This window comes from Microtus pennsylvanicus, chromosome 4 (genome assembly GCF_037038515.1).
Source record: "Microtus pennsylvanicus isolate mMicPen1 chromosome 4, mMicPen1.hap1, whole genome shotgun sequence".
Taxonomy (NCBI): Eukaryota; Metazoa; Chordata; class Mammalia; order Rodentia; family Cricetidae; genus Microtus; species Microtus pennsylvanicus.
The window spans coordinates 93,913,701-93,931,774 of record NC_134582.1 but is presented as its reverse complement, the minus strand read 5'-3'; the positions used below and the strand labels follow the sequence as shown (position 1 = coordinate 93,931,774).

General features: G+C 45.1%; 1 protein-coding gene, 1 long non-coding RNA gene and 1 pseudogene across 3 annotated transcripts in view; 1 reads left to right on the top strand and 2 right to left on the bottom strand.

Moving 5' to 3' along the window:
- Positions 1 to 845: 845 nt before the first annotated feature.
- LOC142849039 (large ribosomal subunit protein uL30-like) lies at positions 846 to 2,206 on the bottom strand (annotated as a pseudogene).
- A 171-nt stretch (positions 2,207 to 2,377) lies between these two features.
- LOC142848180 (uncharacterized) lies at positions 2,378 to 13,090 on the bottom strand. The gene is made up of 3 exons (XR_012910381.1): positions 12,967 to 13,090; positions 11,068 to 11,159; positions 2,378 to 2,461 (listed from the first exon to the last, which is right to left on the bottom strand). It is a non-coding gene; the product is annotated as an uncharacterized LOC142848180 (long non-coding RNA).
- Rreb1 (ras responsive element binding protein 1) overlaps positions 12,778 to 18,074 on the top strand; it is a 178,598-nt gene continuing 173,301 nt past the window's right edge. For both annotated transcript variants that reach the window (XM_075969876.1, XM_075969874.1), the window contains exon 1: positions 12,778 to 12,920. The gene's annotated coding sequence lies outside the window, so the exon portion shown is untranslated. The remainder of the gene's footprint in view (positions 12,921 to 18,074) is intronic.

Here is an 18,074-nt window from a genome sequence, read left to right as displayed (position 1 = left end):
CAGGAGGCAGAGAAAGATGAAGGCCGTTGCTGGACTCACTTGCCCCCTGTGTCTTCAATGTGGGACCCAATCCATGGGGCGTTGCCACCATTGAAGGTAGATCTTCCCTCCTCAGCTGATCCTCTCTGGAAATGCCTTCCTAGACACATCTAGAGGTGTGTCTCCTAGGTGCTTCCAAATCCAGTCAACTCGACAATGGAGACTAATTATAACAGACTCGGGGCTGGAGAGATGGCTCAGAGGTTAAGAGCATTGCCTGCTCTTCCAAAGGTCCTGAGTTCAATTCCCAGCTCACAACCATCTGTAATGGGGTCTGGTGCCCTCCTCTGGCCTGTGGGCATATACACAGAATATTGTTTACATAATAAATAAATAATTATAACAGACTCTAGCCCCTCTCCATACCTCTTCTCTCTGTGTGTCTCAGCCTCCAGGATGTGAATGGGCCTCTGCTACTGTCTCCTGATGTGTCTCACCATGGGCCAAAGCAATACACACACACACACACACACACACACACACACACACACACACACGCACGCACGCACGCGCGCACTGAAGCCTTGACCCGGAAACAAACCTTTTCTCTATTTTTTCCCCAGTTTGCCAAGCTGTGACTGTTTATTAACTAGCCAGATTACAAAAATGCCACGTGCCGGGCGGTGGTGGCGCACGCCTTTAATCCCAGCACTCGGGAGGCAGAGACAGGCGGATCTCTGTGAGTTCGAGACCAGCCTGGTCTACAAGAGCTAGTTCCAGGACAGGCTCCAAAACCACAAAGAAACCCTGTCTCGAAAAACCAAAAAAAAAAAAAAAAAAAAAACAAAAATGCCACGTGTGACACCTTAGTTCATTTGCCTAATGAACCTGTTAATCAGCCTGACAGTGGTGCACATCTTCAATCCCAGCACTCAGGAAGCAGAGGCAGGCAGATCTCTGTGAGTTCGAGGCCAGCCAGGTTTACAGAGCTAGTTCTAGAACAAGCTCCAAAGCTACAGAGAAACCTTGTCTCGAAACACAAAACAATAACAACAAAACTGTTAGTCTAGTCTTCCCTGTTGCCAGCATCTTTCCTATCCAGAAAATGAGCTGTCTTTCTCCTCGTTCCACCGGTGGAAAAGATCACGAGGAGACCACAGGAAGTTATTCGCTTCCTTGAAGCATTTTCCAACTCTATAGGTCTTGTGAATCAGCTCCTCCACGGAGATGATGCCATGTTTACTGAGAGATGGAGCAATCAAGGGATTATCTGTCAAGGAAGTTCGTTTCTTATTGATTTTCACCATAGCCGTGCTTGTAGATGACTTGAGGTTGGGTTAGCTTGGGGTACCCCCATGCAATGTATGGTTCCACAATCAGCATGTCAGATGAAGCCTTGTCGAGCTTGACAAAGGTAGCACAGAAGACCTAATAGAGACGGGAAAGCAGCACGACCTTACAGACCTTAGTGCCTGCACCATGGATACCTCAGATTCTGAAGACAAACGTCAGTTTGGGTTCTGCAAGCACCTAGCTGCTTCCGGCTTCCCTCGGCCATCCAAATTATCAGTCCTGTACACCGGCCTGTATTCCCTGTGATGGTGCTTTGTCTTCGTAGCTTAGCTTCCTCTTTCCTTTCATAGTCTTCAGTGCAGACTACTGCAGGAGCTTCTCCTTCAACTCCTCCAAAGCCCCCGGCTTTTTCCTAAGGATTTCTGGCACAGCAGGAGTCCCCCCACCCAACCTCCCCTTACAGCCTCCTTGTTCCAGTGGGGAACAAAGAGCTTTCCTCTTTAAATGTATTTGTTTGTTTAATTATTTATTTACTTGTTTTTGTGTGTTCCCTGTCCCCTCTCCCCCAAACAAGGTTTCTCTGTATAACATACTGGCTGCCCTGGAACTTGCTTTGTAGATCACCTTTTCTCTTTTAAAATAATTGTCTTGGACATTTTGTCACGATGATGGAAAAGTGACTGGCACAGCAGCCCACTGATAGAAGCAAACAAAAGCATTGTGCTACGTGAACTGAAGTTACACAAGAAGGGAGGGGAGGAGAACGGGGAATAACAGGAAAGAGTTTGCTTTACCACATTTAGGAAGAGCTTCTCCACCGGAAATGGTCTGCTTTTTTTCTGCCCCTCCATATACAAGATAATAGTTGAACTTCAAGGTTTTTGTTTGTCTCTCGTATCCCCCCCCCCCCTCCACCCCACCCCACCCCACCCATAGCTGTTCTGAACTCGCTTTGTAGACCAGGCTGGCCTCAAATTCACAGAGACCCACCTGCTTCTGTCTTTGTGCTGGGATTGAAGAAAGGCACGCCCCACTACACCTGGTTTAGTTTTGTTTTTTTGTTTTGTTTTAATTTAAAAGATAGATGAGAATGATAAAGCTAGGAGGCTGCGGTGTACACCTTTAATTCCAGTCAGGCAGATCTCTTGAGTTCCAGGACAGGCTCCAGAGCAACACAGAGAAATCCTGTCTTGAAAAACAAAACAAAACAAAAAAATAATAATAAGAAAGCAAGTGTGGTGATGTATTTGTATAACCCCGGCATTTATAACCCCAGCATTTGAGAAGGGAGGTAGGAGGATTAGAAGTTCATGGTCATCTCCAGCTACATAAAGCGTTCTGGGCTAGCCTGGGCTACATGAGACCCCTATTGAGTGTTAATTTGACAGAATTTAGATTCCCTTAGGGGATAAACCTCTAGGCACCCCTGTGAGAAATTATCTAGATTAGGTTAATGAAGTCAGGGAGACCATATTAACTATGGGTTGTAGTGTTCTATGGGCTGCAGTCCAGTTCTGAATCCAAAGGAGAAAATGAGACCGGTGTCTCCCTCTACTTCCTTACTGCTGGTGCAATGTGACCAACTTCCTGAAGCTCCCACTGCCATCACTGGGCCCATTCTGATGTATTGTAACCTGGAACTGCGAGCTACAATAAACCAGGCCTGGGGGTGGAGAGATGGCTTAGTTCAATCCCCAGCAATCATCTGGTAGCTCACAACTGTCTGTAACTCCAATTCCAGGGGATCTGACCCTCTCACACAGCACTTCTAACATAAACAAATAATCTAAATAACTAAAAATAAAAAGCAGCTCTTCCTTAAGCTGCTTCTTGTCAGATATTTTGTGACAGTGAGAAAAGTAATGTAAGTCACCATTTCTAACACAAAAGGAAAGCGACTATACACATTTAGAAACACATCGAAATAAATGTGTTAATCAGTGACAGAGACATCCACTTGGATACATGCCTTTCTAGAGGAATACTGTTCCTCTTGGGTGAGTAACACACATAAGACTTTGCAGACATTACAGTCCCCTGCAAGAGTGTTCAGTCACTAAGAAGAAACCACAGACTTGGAGCAGAGACATATTGTCTCAGTTAGGGTTGCTATTGCCATGATGAAACACCATAACCAAAAGTAACTTGGGGAGCAAAGGACGAAAGTCACCCACAGTTCCACATCAAAAGCAGTTCGTCATCAAAACCAGTGAGTACTGGAACCTGAAAGTAGGAGCTGATGCTGAGGCTGGGGAGGAATGCTGCTTATTGGTTTGCTAATCATGGCTTGCCCAGCCTGCTTTCTCATAGAACCCAGGACCACCAGCCCAAGGATAGCATCACCTACCATGGTCTGGGCCCTTCCACGGCAGTCACTAATTAAGAAAATGCCCCACAGTGGGATGTTATAGAGGCATTTTCTCTCAATTGAGGTTCCCTCCTTTCAGATGACTCTCGCTTGTGTCAAGTTGACATAAAACTAGCCAGGACACACATGAAAGCAGAAAGAGATGCTTGGCACATCTTTATTGTGTTTTCCGGTGATTTAAACCAAGTGGGATTCAATGTTCTTCCCTTTGGTGGTAGCCTGTGCTTGCAGCCCCAGCTGTTCAGGAGATTGAAGCAAGCGGATTGTTGGAGTTCAGGAGTTTAAGACCAAACTGAGCAATATAAGCAGCCTTCATCTAATACTAATGATAAATATTTTAATTAAAAAAAACCTTTCCCCTGAGCTTCTGAGTTCATGAAGTTGGTCTCCTGCACTTTACTTCTTTTCTGAGTGTTTGAAAGTCCCACCCCAGCTCCAGTTTTCCAGCTCTCTATAATATATATCACCAAATATTTATTGAATGATAGTGATCTTGCTTATAACTGCTATGGTATCTATACCTTAAATTAACTGCACTCATTGTGATATTTTGATGATTTCCAGATGCATATATATCATATGAATAGAAAGAGGGTGGAGATACAGCAAAGCCATTCAAAATAGAACCAGACACTCAGCTACCCCATGTGTTTTAAATATATTACCCATACAATTAAGAACACAGTATTATAAACCAACTCTATAAATCTTAGGATAAAACCAATAACACAGCAACTCTTCTTAGCCACAAAGAGGCCCTGGATAATACAGATTCCAGGATGATGCTCTTTGAATACTCCTGAATATTCCATAGCTTCCAAAAATAAACAATAGCATGTTCCTTTCTGTGCAAAACGAAGGGGGACATTTCTTCTTTCATATATATATATATATATATATATATATATATATATATATATATATATATATATATTTGTCCATCGCATTTTGGAAAATTTTAGAGACATTATTTATTTATTGGTTTTTTTTTTTTTTTTTTGGTTTTTCGAGACAGGGTTTCTCTGTGGCTTTGGAGCCTGTCCTGGAACTCACTCTGTAGACCAGGCTGGTCTCGAACTCACAGAGATCCGCCTGCCTCTGCCTCCCAAGTGCTGGGATTAAAGGCGTGCGCCACCATCGCCTGGCTAGAGACATTTTTTAAAGATGACTTTTAAAATACGAAATAGAGCCTGGATGTAGTGACACACACCTTCAATGCTAGCACTCCAGAGGCAGAGGCAGGCGTCTTGATCTCCTCAAGTTTAAGGTTAACCTGGTCCTCACAGCAAGTTCCAGGATGGACACAGCTATGTATATTCCATTTAAGTACATCTCCTACACACACACACACACCCCACACACACCAAGGACTAGATTACTTTAGTGACAACACAGCATTCCAGTGCAAATACTTTACTGTTTAAGACATTAGAACTGTGTTTTAGCCAGGTGGTGGTAGCACATACCTTTAATCCCAGCACTTGGGAGGTAGAGGCAGGTGGATCTCTGTGAGTTCGAGACCAACCTAGTCTACAAAGAGAGTTTCAGGACAGCTAGGGCTGTTACACAGAGAAATCCTGTCTTGAAAAGCCAAAACAAAGCAAACAAACAAACAACAACAAAAAAAAAACCCAGCTCTGCTTTAAATATAATCACAAACTTATCAACTCTGAAATCAATAATTCCTTTATGTTCTCCAATACATAGTCAGTATTCCCTAACTGTCTTTAAAAACAATCAGGTGTGAGGACTACTGAGAACTCAAGAACAATCGCAGTGGGTTTTTGATCCTACTGCACTTACTGCCTTTGGGGGAGCCTAGGCAGTTTGGATGCTCACCTTACTAGACCTGGATAGAGGTGGGAGGTCTTGGGCTTCCCACAGGTCAGGGAACCCTGATTGCTCTTTGAGCAGATGAGGGAGGGGGACTTGACTGGGGGAGGGGGAGGGAAATGGGAGGCAGTGGCGGGGAGGAGGCAGAAATCCTTAATAAATAAATACATTTAAAAAAAAAAGAAGAAGACATCAGGGAAGATGGAAAAGAAGACATCAGGGAAGATATAGAAGAAGACATCAGGGAAGATGGAGAAGAAGACACCAGGGAAGATGGAGAAGAAGACATCAGGGTAGAAGAACAGAAGAAAAAAGAACAGAGTAGAACAAGGACAAAAAGAAAAATAAAAGAAGAAGCTTTTATCCCTCAAAAAAAAAAAACCAATCAAGTGTGTCTTCTCTTCCATTTTTCTGAGTGTGTGTGTGTTATATGCAGTATGTATGAATGTGTTATATGTAGTATGTGTGTGTTATATATCCTGTGTGTGGGCACTCTTGTGCACATGAGCAAACAGGGACATGTATGTACAGGTGCACATGGAGATTAGCAGTCCATGTCTTGTTCAGTCTCTCTCCGCCTTATATTTTGAGGCAGGATCCCTCACTGATGGCTGAGGCCAATAAGCTTCAGGAATCTACCTGTCTTCCTTTCACCCCTCAATGTTGGGGTTACAGATGCATAATGCATACTCACTGGACCCAGCTTTGTTGATTTGTTCTGATTTTGTGACGGTGTCTCACTCTGTAGCCCTGACTGGCCTGGAACTCACAGAGACTGGCCTGTCTCTGCCTGCAGTGTTGCCTGTCCTGAATCCATTTGCTGGTGGCTTAGTTTCACAGCAAAAACTTTACTAACCAAGCCAGGGCTCGCCTCTCCCCCCTCCCCCCACCTCCTTTATTGAAACAGCAACTCACTTTGTATTTTAGGCTCTCCTGAAGCTCAGCATATAGACTAGAGCAGCCTAGAACTTGTAGCCACCGTCTTGCTTCTGCCCCTGAGTGCTAGGATTACAGCCTGCATCACCTTCCCCAGTTTCTATCCTCAGCTGTTAAGGACAGTAGCTGTTTTATTGCTTTTTTTCCTCTTTTGTTACACTTTTTAAAGATTTATTTTATGAGAATGAGTATTTTTGCTTATATGGATGCATGTGAACCACATGCCTGAGGAGGCTGGGAGCAGGCATCAGATCCCCTGGAACTAGAATTAGACAGTTGGGAGATGCCTTGTGGCTGTGGGTTTTTTTTTTTTTTTTTTTGGTTTTTCAAGGCAGGGTTTCTCTGTGGTTTTGGAGCCTGTCCTGGAACTAGCTCTTGTAGACCAGGCTGGTCTCGAACTCACAGAGATCCGCCTGCCTCTGCCTCCCAAGTGCTGGGATTAAAGGCGTGCACCACCACCGCCCGGCCTTGTGGCTGTTTTGAAGGAACTCAGATCTGACACCCCTTGCAGTTCCTCTTAGGAATATTTCCTTAAATAAACGTTTAGTCATGGGATAGTTTATCATAAATTCAATGATCCCAGCCAGCCATCGCCGAGATGGGTCCACACTGCTCAGCAGTGAAAATAGGACCACAAGGAGCCTTTTGCCTCATGCTCTCTTTCCAACACAGCTGCTGAGAACTAAGATGGAGGGGCAGGTTGGGAGATCTTTATCCCAATCCTAGCTAATCATTATTTAACTCTGCAGAATATCTCTGAGCAAATTCTTCCATGTATCTGTGCTGAGGCTGGAGAAAGAACAATTTAGCCTAAACAACCTCAAAATTTCCTCTGGTTCTGAAGATTCCTGTTTGACTTTAATTTTAATTCTTTTTTTTTTTTTTTTTTTTTTTTTGGTTTTTCGAGACAGGGTTTCTCTGTGGCTTTGGAGCCTGTCCTGGAACTAGCTCTTGTAGACCAGGCTGGTCTCGAACTCACAGAGATCCGCCTGCCTCAGCTTCCCAAGTGCTGGGATTAAAGGCGTGTGCCACCACCGCCCGGCTCTTTTTTTTTTTAAAGTCAGTCTTCTTTATCTTGGTGCTCTGCCTCAGCAAATTCAACCAAGGTGGAATAGAAAAGGGCAAAAACCTAACACAGCTGCATTAAATATGCAGAGACTGTTTTCCTTGTCTTTGTTTTCTAAACATCGCGATGTAACAGATTTTTACATAACCTTTACATCGTATCAGGTGACTGAAAATACGTAAGAAAAGACTAGGTGGAGCTCCAGCAGCTGAGTGCTCACCTGACACAGGGAAGCCCTGGGTTTGATCCCCTGCCTGCATAAACGGGGAGTGGTGACACCAGAACCCTCTAGACACAAGAGGATCAGAACTTCAACATCATCCTGCCCTGCAGAGTTTAAAGTAAGTCTGGATTACATGAGATCCTGTCTTGAAATAAACAAGCCAAAACAAACAAAGCATATAGAAATATGTACCTAGGATCTGTGCCAATACTACACCATTTTTTATGTGGATTTGGGGGTATTCAAAGGGAGAGGGCTGGGACCAATCCTCTTTAGGTACTAAGGGATAGATGCAGAGGCAACTGACTGATTATACTATATATCATGGTGTTATTTGAAAAATAAAAAAAAAACATTAGACAGCAGATTATTTGCAATCATAAACCTAGCCAAATTTCAACTTTCCTTCCCTTGAATAAATAGTTAGCCATCCCAAGCCTCACTGTCTCTCTGAATTGCAATTACTTGTTATGAACACAGTCTTTCCTAATGGACACAAACTTTTAAAGGTTTTCTCATATCTGTCTTTGTAATATCAAAGTTCAGTTCCACATCTGGAGACTGGTAGGGACTCAGCATATGCCTGCTACATAAATACGTGGGGGGTTCATAATCTGAGACCACAGATTGTACCTTCTACCTTACAGGAGTAAATGAGTTGATGTATGTAAATGCAGACTTTATATAATTAAAACATAAAATATTATTTGCATGTAAAAACATTCCAAGTAGACCAAGCCTTGCTTCTAATGTTTGGCAAGGGGATGAGTGGTGGGTATTTTTCTTTCTTATTCTCAACTTCATCTCTCTTTGTAAAGTGTGTATCTCATTCTCCATGTTTGCTTCCCCTCCCTCCAAAACTGGGAATTAAACCTCGCTCATGCTGGCAAGTGCTCCACCACTGAGCTATACACCACCCTTCTTTTTGCTTTTTTATTTTGTTACAGTAGGTAAGGTGTCCAAGTTGTCCAGGAACTTGCTCTACAGCCCAAGTTGGCCTTGAACTTGTGATCCTCCTGCCTCAGATTCCTGGATAACTGAAGTTAAAAGCCTGTGCCAGTCAAAGTCGGGCAGTGGTGCATGTCTTTAATCCCAGCACTTGGGAGGAAGAGACAGGCAGATCTCTGTGAGTTCAAGGCCATACTTTTCACTCACTACCTTTTGGCGGGGTGCGGGGGGTGCGGGGGGTGCGGGAGGGAGTTCAAGACAGGGCTTCTTTGTAGCTTTTGGAGCCTGTCCTGGAACTCACTCTGTATAGACCAGGCTGGCCTCGAACTTACAGATCTGCCTGCCTCTGCCTCCTGAGTGCTGGGTTTAAAGGTGTGCGCCACTACCACCCGGCTTCACTATCATTTTAAAATTTGCTTCCAATAGGCTGGAGAGATGGCTCAGAGGTTAAGAGAACTGACTGCTGTTCCAGAGGTCCTGAGTTCAATTCCCAGCAACCACATGATGGCTCACACCCATCTATAATGAGATCTGGTGTCCAGAACACTATATATATAAAATAAATAAATTTTTTAAAAAATCGCTTCCAACAATTCTTTGGGGAAATTTTTGGACTTATGGTGTTTCTACTTACAATTTTTTTCTTTGTAATTGTTTAACAGAGCAATACACAGTAGAAACCGTCCTTTGGGGAGGCCCAGTGGCTGAAGGTGCTTGTCACTCTAGCCTAGAGACCTGAGTTCAGTCTCCAAAAACCATGGAAAGGTGAAAGGCAATAATCAACTTCATAAAGTTGTCCTCTGACATGTGGCATTAGTGATTTCCCCCATGTTATGCACACGCGCATACACACTCTCACACACATTAATTATTGTGTGTGCACACACCATCAGAATAAAATGTTTTATTTAAAGAAATTGTCCTTTGAGTCAGGACTTTTCCCTCAAGCTGGCAATCCGGTCCTCTCATGGGGGAAAAGAACCCAGACCTCATCGCACTGTGTTGCTGACGCTCTTTGAATATCTTTATCTTTTCACATCCTATCATGTGTACAAAATGACCATCAGCGAGTGCACAGAGCTACTCAGTGCTTTATCATAAGTTAGACTTGGACTTAGGTGACTTGGCCCAACCCTAGTCTAAGTCTTGGGGTAATAGGTAGGATTGGTGTGTAAAAAGCATCTTTGCAGGGCCGGTAAGATGACTCGTGGAATGAAGATGTCTGCTCTCAAGCCTGAAGACCTGAGTTTGAGTTCGACCCCTGGGACCCATGAGGTAGAGAGGATGAGCTCCTGAGAGCTGGTCCTCAGACCTCCATGTGCATACCGATGCTCCCGGCTGCATTTTAAGATTTATCAATTTTATTATTTATGTGTATGAATGTTTTACCTGCATGTGTGTATATGTATGTGCACCACATGCATGCCTGGTGTCCTCAGAGGTCAGAAGAGTGTGTCAGATCCCCTAGGGTTAGAGTTACAGATGGTTGGGAGCCAACATTTGGATGCTGGAAATAGAACCCAGGCCTTCTGTAAGAGCAACAAGTGCTCCTAACCTCTAAGACAACTCTTCAGCCCTCTCCCATTTTAAACAGGCAATAAAATAAATAAAGCATCTTTGAGGCCTGGGCCATGCTTGTCTATCTTGTTTACAAAATTTGTGGGTTTTTTTATGGCTTTTCAAGACAGATTTTTTTTTTCTATAGCTTTGGAGCCTGTCCTGGAACTCACTTTGTAGACCAGGCTGGCCTCAAACTCACAGAGATCTGCCTGTCTCTGTCTCCCAAGTGCTGGGCTTAAAGGTGTGCACCACCACTGCCCAGCAATTTGCAATAGATTTACTGGAAACCAAACCTAAGTAACTCACAGCCATCTGTAATTAGGAGCTTAGTGCCAGTCTTTTTTCTTGAATTCAGAAGCTCAAACTCGAGGTTTGATGTATGCTAGGCAAGCATTGTGCCACAAATCTACACTCTCAGTTCAATAAGCCAGTCAAATGTAAGTAAAACTTTTTTTCTCTCCTTTCCCAAGTCAAAATAAGGCAGGAGGCAGTGTAGCATTGATTATATATTTGAGATACACGAAATTCCCGACCCTCCATAAATATTCACAGCTCTTAACAACACTGATGGAAGCGGAATGGGAACAGTTCCTTGAGTGTTTCTTCAAAAGCTCGTTTCCTTCCTACTTCTTTTATGCAATGACACTAAATTTATTTTTGAATAATTCCTGATGGTGTCATTTTGAAACACAATTTCCCTTCATTATGTTCAAGTCTCGCAGAAGCCCTGAATCAGCAAGCAGTTCCTAAAGAGAACTGTTAGCCCTAAGTAACAACACACGAGCGTGCACACATTTATCCATGCACACAGACGCATGCACGCACACAACCTCGCATGCACAAACACAAGCAAACAGAGACCTTTCATTTTATTTTAAAATCTCTTCTGGGTGACATGAGGCCCCTTCCTGCACGGAACACTGACAGGTCTTGTGATAAAGCTGGTGTAGTTACTGTAAAACAAATAAACCGGATTTAAACTGTTTAGCTCAGCGTTTATCAAACTTCCTTATTTTATGAACCACTAAGAAGGAACACCAGCGAGACTAAAACTTAATGCCAGGATGTCAGCAGACAGGAGACATCAGAGATGCTCAAGTTAAACCTAAGATGTTAAAACTAGCACATCTGGAAAGGATAAAATGTGGTGCAAAGGATCTCAGACACCACCCACCCTGCCAGTATAACTTATGGCCATACTGAGGATCTTCGGGACAACGCTGGGGGACCAGGCTCTGGCTCTAGGCTTCCAAAATTATTTCGGGGGTGGGGGGAGAGTGTAAGTATTTTCTAAACTGAGAAGAATAAGAACAAACATATGGGAGGGCGGGGAGATACTAGTCACCTTCTCACAGTGGAAAATGAATTGGCCTTGCTGAGTTAAAGAGTAATTTCCAGGTACACATCAGAAGGAACTGTCCAGCTGGCCTCAGTGAGCATGCAAATCTCTTTAAATTAAGATGGCATGTAATTAAACCATTCAGCTTGTTGACAGGCCTCTCCACGAAGGTAGTTTACTTTCGCTTGAAATGACCCTTTTGCTTCCGAAGATCCCCACACCCAGAGTGACTCAACTTCATAACACCACCATTAAAGTCTCTAGCTTTATGGGCAATAGGCTGAGGCGTGAAGCATCAGTTACTCTACAGTGAGTCAGATCAAGTATGTGAGTGGCAGGGAGGAGGCTTGGAGGCCAAGTTGGCTTCCAGGGCCTGGGTGTGGCTGATAACTCCGGCTCTCAGCGCGCCTTTGCTTGAGTGTGTGGAATTGGTCCAAGCCTTCAGTTTACACCCTTCTTCCACCTGGCTGGACCACCCCACCCCCACCAGGGACTGCCTCCCCTGGGGGCCTGACTTTAAGGACTTTGGGTACCATCTCAAGTTGGCCCAGAATTCTCTGCACCCTCAGTGTAGGCCCTTCAGAGGCTTTGGATTTCATCTTCCTGGACGCGTCCCCTGGGTTTTTCCAAGCTGTCTGGACTGATGGGACTAGAGGGTGCCTCGTGTTGTCCTCTGAGCCCAGAACAAGTAGCAGGTGAACGACGACCTCCGGGTCGGTCACCTTCACGGGAGCCTCCGCCCCACAGACCGGTCTACACCGCCACCTTCTTGGCCTCTAGAAGAGGTGGGCGAGGAGGGCGGTAGAGACGCGGTCGGGGAACTTGTGCAAGCTGGGCCACGCTTACCCCAAGCTGCATCCGACTGCAAGATGCTGGCTGCAGGGGACCGCCTCGCGCGGCCCTCTCCCTAGTTAGCCACCCGGCACAGTTTCCATGGCTCCGGCGCCATCCTCCCGCCCCCTTCCTCCCGCGGAGCCCAGCAGCAGTCGCCTGGTGGGCAGATGAGGGATCGTGCATTCTCCTCAAGGCCTCGGTGCGTGTAAGGTGCGCCCCGTAACGTAACTCAGGCGAAGTTTTGTCATTTCCCTCGCCCCTTTCCTAGTCGTCCGCACTCCCGATCTGTCCCCTACCCTGGCAACGCGCGGCCCCCGGCCGGGCCTGGTGACGCGGGGGAGGGGCGCGCGGCACAGGCAAAGTTGCTGAGTTGCGGTGCACGCTCCGAAGTTGCAGTCGCAACGACTGCTTCCCGCCCCCTTCCTGGGACTCCGCCGCCCGGAACGCACACCCACTGGTCACCGCCCGCTACCTGCCCTCTCCCTTGCGGCCCCGGCCGGGACTTGGCAGCATCCCCGCCCCGCGCCCACAAGAAGCCCAGGTTTCCAGCGCAGTCGGGCTGGGGGCGGGCGGCGGGCTCACTCTACCTCCGCGTTCCGCCTGGGGGAGAGAGAGTGGGGGCCAAGGTCCCCACCACACGCGGGCCCCCGAGCCCTGCCGAGGGAGGGAAGCTGGTTTGCAAACACGAGTCTTTGCCTGGAGGGGCGCGAGGGGGGGGGGGGGGGAGTCTCGGCCTGGGACTGAAGTTGCCAACAGGTGCTCACGAGCTCATGTGACCCGGAGGAAGTACTACACGCGAGAGTAGCCGTGTGTGTGGCGGGGGGGTGGGGGGTGGCTTTCTCAGGGTCCCCAGGAGTGCCAGACACCCGGTGCACCGGCCTGCGGTGGTCCAGGTTCTGCTCGCGGATGACTCCGAGCACTGGCGCCCTCGCGGCCAGCCTGGGAGTAGGAGGAAGAGGAGGGGGAGGGAAGGGATGCGAAAGTGGGTCAGGAATGTGACTGGACGCACCCCCCTCCTCTGGCCGCCCGAGGCAGCCAGCTCCAACCTTGGAAAGCGAGTTATTTGCTGTTGTGGCTCAGCAACATTGTAGGTGGACAGATACCAGGGGATCCAGAGGGATGTGTTTCTCTGTGACCCATTGGGAAGAAAAATTTAGTTGCCTCAGTAACCGGGTTTGGCTTGGATGCGCTGATGGACTGAACGTTGTTGGTGAAGGAGCCGGCAGTTGCACTTAGGGGACCAGAATAGAAAGCTGAGGATGGAGGGGCTTTGTTGTGTTTTGTGTTTATTTGTTTTCTTGTTTAGCGTCTCAAAGGACATCAATTTACCACGGTTTTTAACAGTGGCTGACTAAGAAGACACAAAAGTTTGAAGTTGATACCCTAGAATTGGGAGGAACAGGGGACAGTCACAGTTTGGTATTTAGGGAAGGCATAAGAAACAACCATTAAAAGCCTTTTATTAAAAGGAGAAGGACAGAGGCGGTCCAGCCCTCTCAAAGCAGAAGAAGCTGTTGAGTTCCCTCCTGGGTGCTGGAGCAACTCACTGCTCGAGATCGTGGTAAGGAAGGAGGAATTGAGATTTGAAAGTGATGGCCTTTGGGCTTGAAGGCAGGGGTGACAAGAAAAAGAAAAAAGGAAAGGCAGAGGGGCCTGCTGGGGCTGCAAAAGAGAGGCTTAGTGTTATGTTAATTGAGTTTTTAACTCAAACTTTTCTTGAACACTTCCTGGTTTCTGTCCCATTTTCCTTCCATCTTTTGGACCAGTCACGTGAGTTGAGAAATCCGAAGTACCCGGTGTTTTCACTCAGAGGTCAACAGGATGCTTGTTTCAGTCACCCGCAGAGTTAGGTAACCAGACTTAGGAATTAATGTAAGTTCTATTTATTTCCAAAGAAGTCACCTTGGGTCAAGATGAATCTTGCTTTGGAAGAGTATATACTTCAAGGAGTCAACACCTGGGAAACTGTGTTGTGTATGATGACACCTGCCTGGGGAGTGAAAGAGGACCAGGAGTATAGCCACTTTAAGGCCACCTTGTCTCAAGGAGCAAAACCAAACAACTGGCAAAAATGAACTCATTATAAATTGAATCATATTTCAATGGAGGTTGATTATTTTGTTGTGAAGACTTTTGTACAGAATTAATCTACAAAAAAAGAGAAAGATTATTATTTTTTCTGAGTGTGGGTTTAAAGTAGCCCTGGTTGGCCTGAAAGTTTCTTTGTAGACCAAGGTAGCTTATGGCTTGCAGCAATCTTTTGCCTCTGCCTTCTAAGTGCTGGAATTACAGTTTTTCCACCACCACGTCCAGCTCTGATATTCATTTACATTGATGCTGGAGATCGAACCCAGGACCTTGCAGATCCTAAGCACAGTCCATCATTCAGCCTTTCTTCCAGCCCAAATTATTATTATCTTGGGCCTAGATGACCTTGGCCGTAGAATGGCAATCATGATAGTTATTGGAACAACTGGCTTCTATTCAAGTAAAGGATTATGGGTATTTATTCATTTATTTTTTGGTTTTTTTGAGACAGGGTTTCTCTGTAGCATTGGAGCCTGTCCTGGAACTAGCTCTTGTAGACCAGGCTGGTCTTGAACTCACAGAGGTCCACCTGCCTCTGCCTCCCGAATGCTGAGATTAAAGGCGTGTGCCACCACCGCCAGGCAGGATTATGGATTTTTAAAATTGTATTTCATGCATATGAGTGTGTTTGTCTACACATATGTATGGGTACGTGTGTGCCTGGTGCCTGAAGAAGTCAGAAGAAGGTGGCAGATGTCCTGGAACTGGGTTAGGGAATGGTTGTGAGTTGACATGTGGTTATACAGGAATTGAACCTGGGTCTTCTGAAGAGTAGCAAGTGTTCTTGACTGTTGAGTTGTCTCTCCAGCCCAGTGGACTCTGAAATCTTCATTTCAATGAGAAAATACCGTTATTTTCACTTAGGGTGTTTGCATAAGCTATGGAAGGACTTTATTTAGAATTACACATGGCAGATATTCATATTCTGTAGGAAAATGATAGGGTTTTTTGGGGTTTTTTTTTTCTTTTTTTTTTTTTGGTTTTTCGAGACAGGGTTTCTCTGTGGTTTTGGAGCCTGTCCTGGAACTAGCTCTTGTAGACCAGGCTGGTCTCGAACTCACAGAGATTCGCCTGCCTCTGCCTCTCGAGTGCTGGGATTAAAGGCGTGCGCCACCACCGCCCGGCTTCAAATGATAGTTAAAAAAGTTTTCTGGAAACTTGAAGAAAGTTAGCAAACAGAAAGATTTTCTACTCAAGAGATAGTTTGTTTGCCTTTGAAAGTTTGGTTCATAGCACAATAGTTCTCATAAAAACCAATAGAAACTTTAAGCAAAATGTAGCCATAAATGTCCTTTTCCCATCTAGCCTTTCTCCAAATTTTACCTCGGAATTTATGATTCTTCTATATAAGATGATCTTCTGTTAGTTACAAGCCAGATTTAGAACAAAAGTTAAATTGAGGAAAAAAAATATATGTCAGAAAAAAAAAAGAGTTAGTGCCAGGCAGTGGTGGCACACACCTTCAATCCCAGCACTCGGGAGGCAGAGACAGATGGATCTTCGAGTTCAAGGCCAGCATGGTCTATAGAGTGAGTTCCAGGAAAGCCAGAGATGCACAGAAAACCCCTGTCTCGAAAAAGAAAAAGAAACCATCAATGCAAAGTTGGGATATGGCTCAGTGATAGAGTGCTCCTCTGGAATGGGAGAGGGCCTAGGTTTGCTCTCCATTATTAGAGAAAATTTGTTTTTTAAAGAAGTTGTCACAAGTACACGCCTTTAATCCCAGCTCTTAGGGAACAGAGGCAGGCAAATTTGAGTTTGATACCAGCTTGTTCTACATAGCAAGTTCCTAGGCAGCCAAAACTACACAGTGTACACAGGGAGACAACTGTCCTGAGGTGGGGGAGAAGTTACCTATTCATTATATCAGATTTTCACATGTGTTGCTAATGTGTTAGAAGCCATATACTCACTGACAGTCCCAAAATATTTTTTAAATGAGCTTGTATTTGAACATATGATCTACCTACATCATGTATGTACAGAACTGTGTTAAGCACTGTGGGAACTACAAACAAGTAGATGTTCAAATGGGTGTTCAAAAAAAAAAGTCAATCCAATAAGGTCTCATTGAGGGTGACAGCTAGGTGACAAATGTGAGGAGTTTAGTTGTCCAGGAATTAAAGCATCAGTAAGCCGGGCAGTGGCAGCGCACCCCTTTAATCCCAGCATTCAGGAGGCAGAGACAGGCAGATCTCTGAGTTCAAGGCGAGCCCAGTCTGCAGAGCAAGTTCCAGGACAGGCTCCAAAGCTACACAGAGAAAAGCTACCTTGAAAAACCAAAAAGAAAAGAAAAGAAAGAGAAAGAAAGAACGGAAGGAAGGAAGGAAGAAAGAAAGAAAGAAAGAAAGAAAGAAAGAAAGAAAGAAAGAAAGAAAGAAAGAAAGAAAGAAAAGCATCACTAAACAAAACAGAGAGGAGACGGTGGGCTCATATACAGAAGTCAGGAGCTGAGAGGTAAAGTGAGAGATTTAAATATGTTTTTCTTCTGGCTTCTCTTCCTCTAAAATGCTGGCAGTGAATTTGCACATTATGTCTGTATAAAAAGAAAAATTGGCTGTTTTTTAAGGGTAGTGTTACCTCCAGCCAGTGTGTAAATGATTACCAGTGGGGGCCGGACAAAAACTCTCCCTGATAATTCCAGCATGGCTAGAGAGCTCAGCAGGCGACGATGGGGGGGCTGCAAAATGCCTAGCGCCAAGCTCATCTTGTTGGAGGTGACCGGGAAGGGAGAGGACAAAGCACACACCCGAGCTCAGGCCTGGGTGTTCTAGGGTGCTGGGAATGTTCTGGTATGGTGGCTGACAGGTGGCAGCCATCAGGAAGTAGTTCTGAGGAAGGTCTTAAGACTTGAATTGGGCCTTAAATGATGGATGTGATTTTTATAGCCAGAGAGAAGGGCAGTTCTGCTCTAAGCCTGTGAGCCAAAGGCCGGAAGTTGTAGAGCACAGGCTCGGAATCTGAATTGACCAGCTTTGCTGGAAGAGATGGATTGGATATAAAATTTGTCATTTTGGTGATAAGATTAGAGACAGACCAATCAGGGACAAGGAATAGCTTGCTGAACTCGGTATTGAGACTTTATCTGCAGATAATGGGGAATTATGGGAAAACTTTAAGCAGGGAAAATACAGACATACCTCATTTTGTGATTGGTAGATATTGTTATCTATTGAGAATTTGCCCAACCCCTAGTCAAAAAAACCCATTTTTTCCAATAGCTCAAATGATTGTTAGCAGTTTTTAGCAATAAAATAAGATGTACAACTGGGTGGTGGTGGCATATGCCATTAATCCCAGTACTTGGGAGCAAAGGCAGATGGATCTCTATGAGTTCAAGGCCAGCCTGGTCTACAGAGTGAATTCTAGGACTTTTAGGGCTACAAAGAGAAACCTTGTCTCAAAAAAAAAAAAAAAAAACCAAAACCAAAATAAACAAAATATGTTCATCATTTTATTTGACATAATGTTACATAGTTAATAGACTCCAACACAATTCAATATAACCCGAATATGCTGAGGGAAACCCACAAAATTCAGGTTTTTTTCTGTTCACTTCATTGCAGTGGTCTGGAAAGGACCCTGCTACATCACCAAGGTAGGTTGT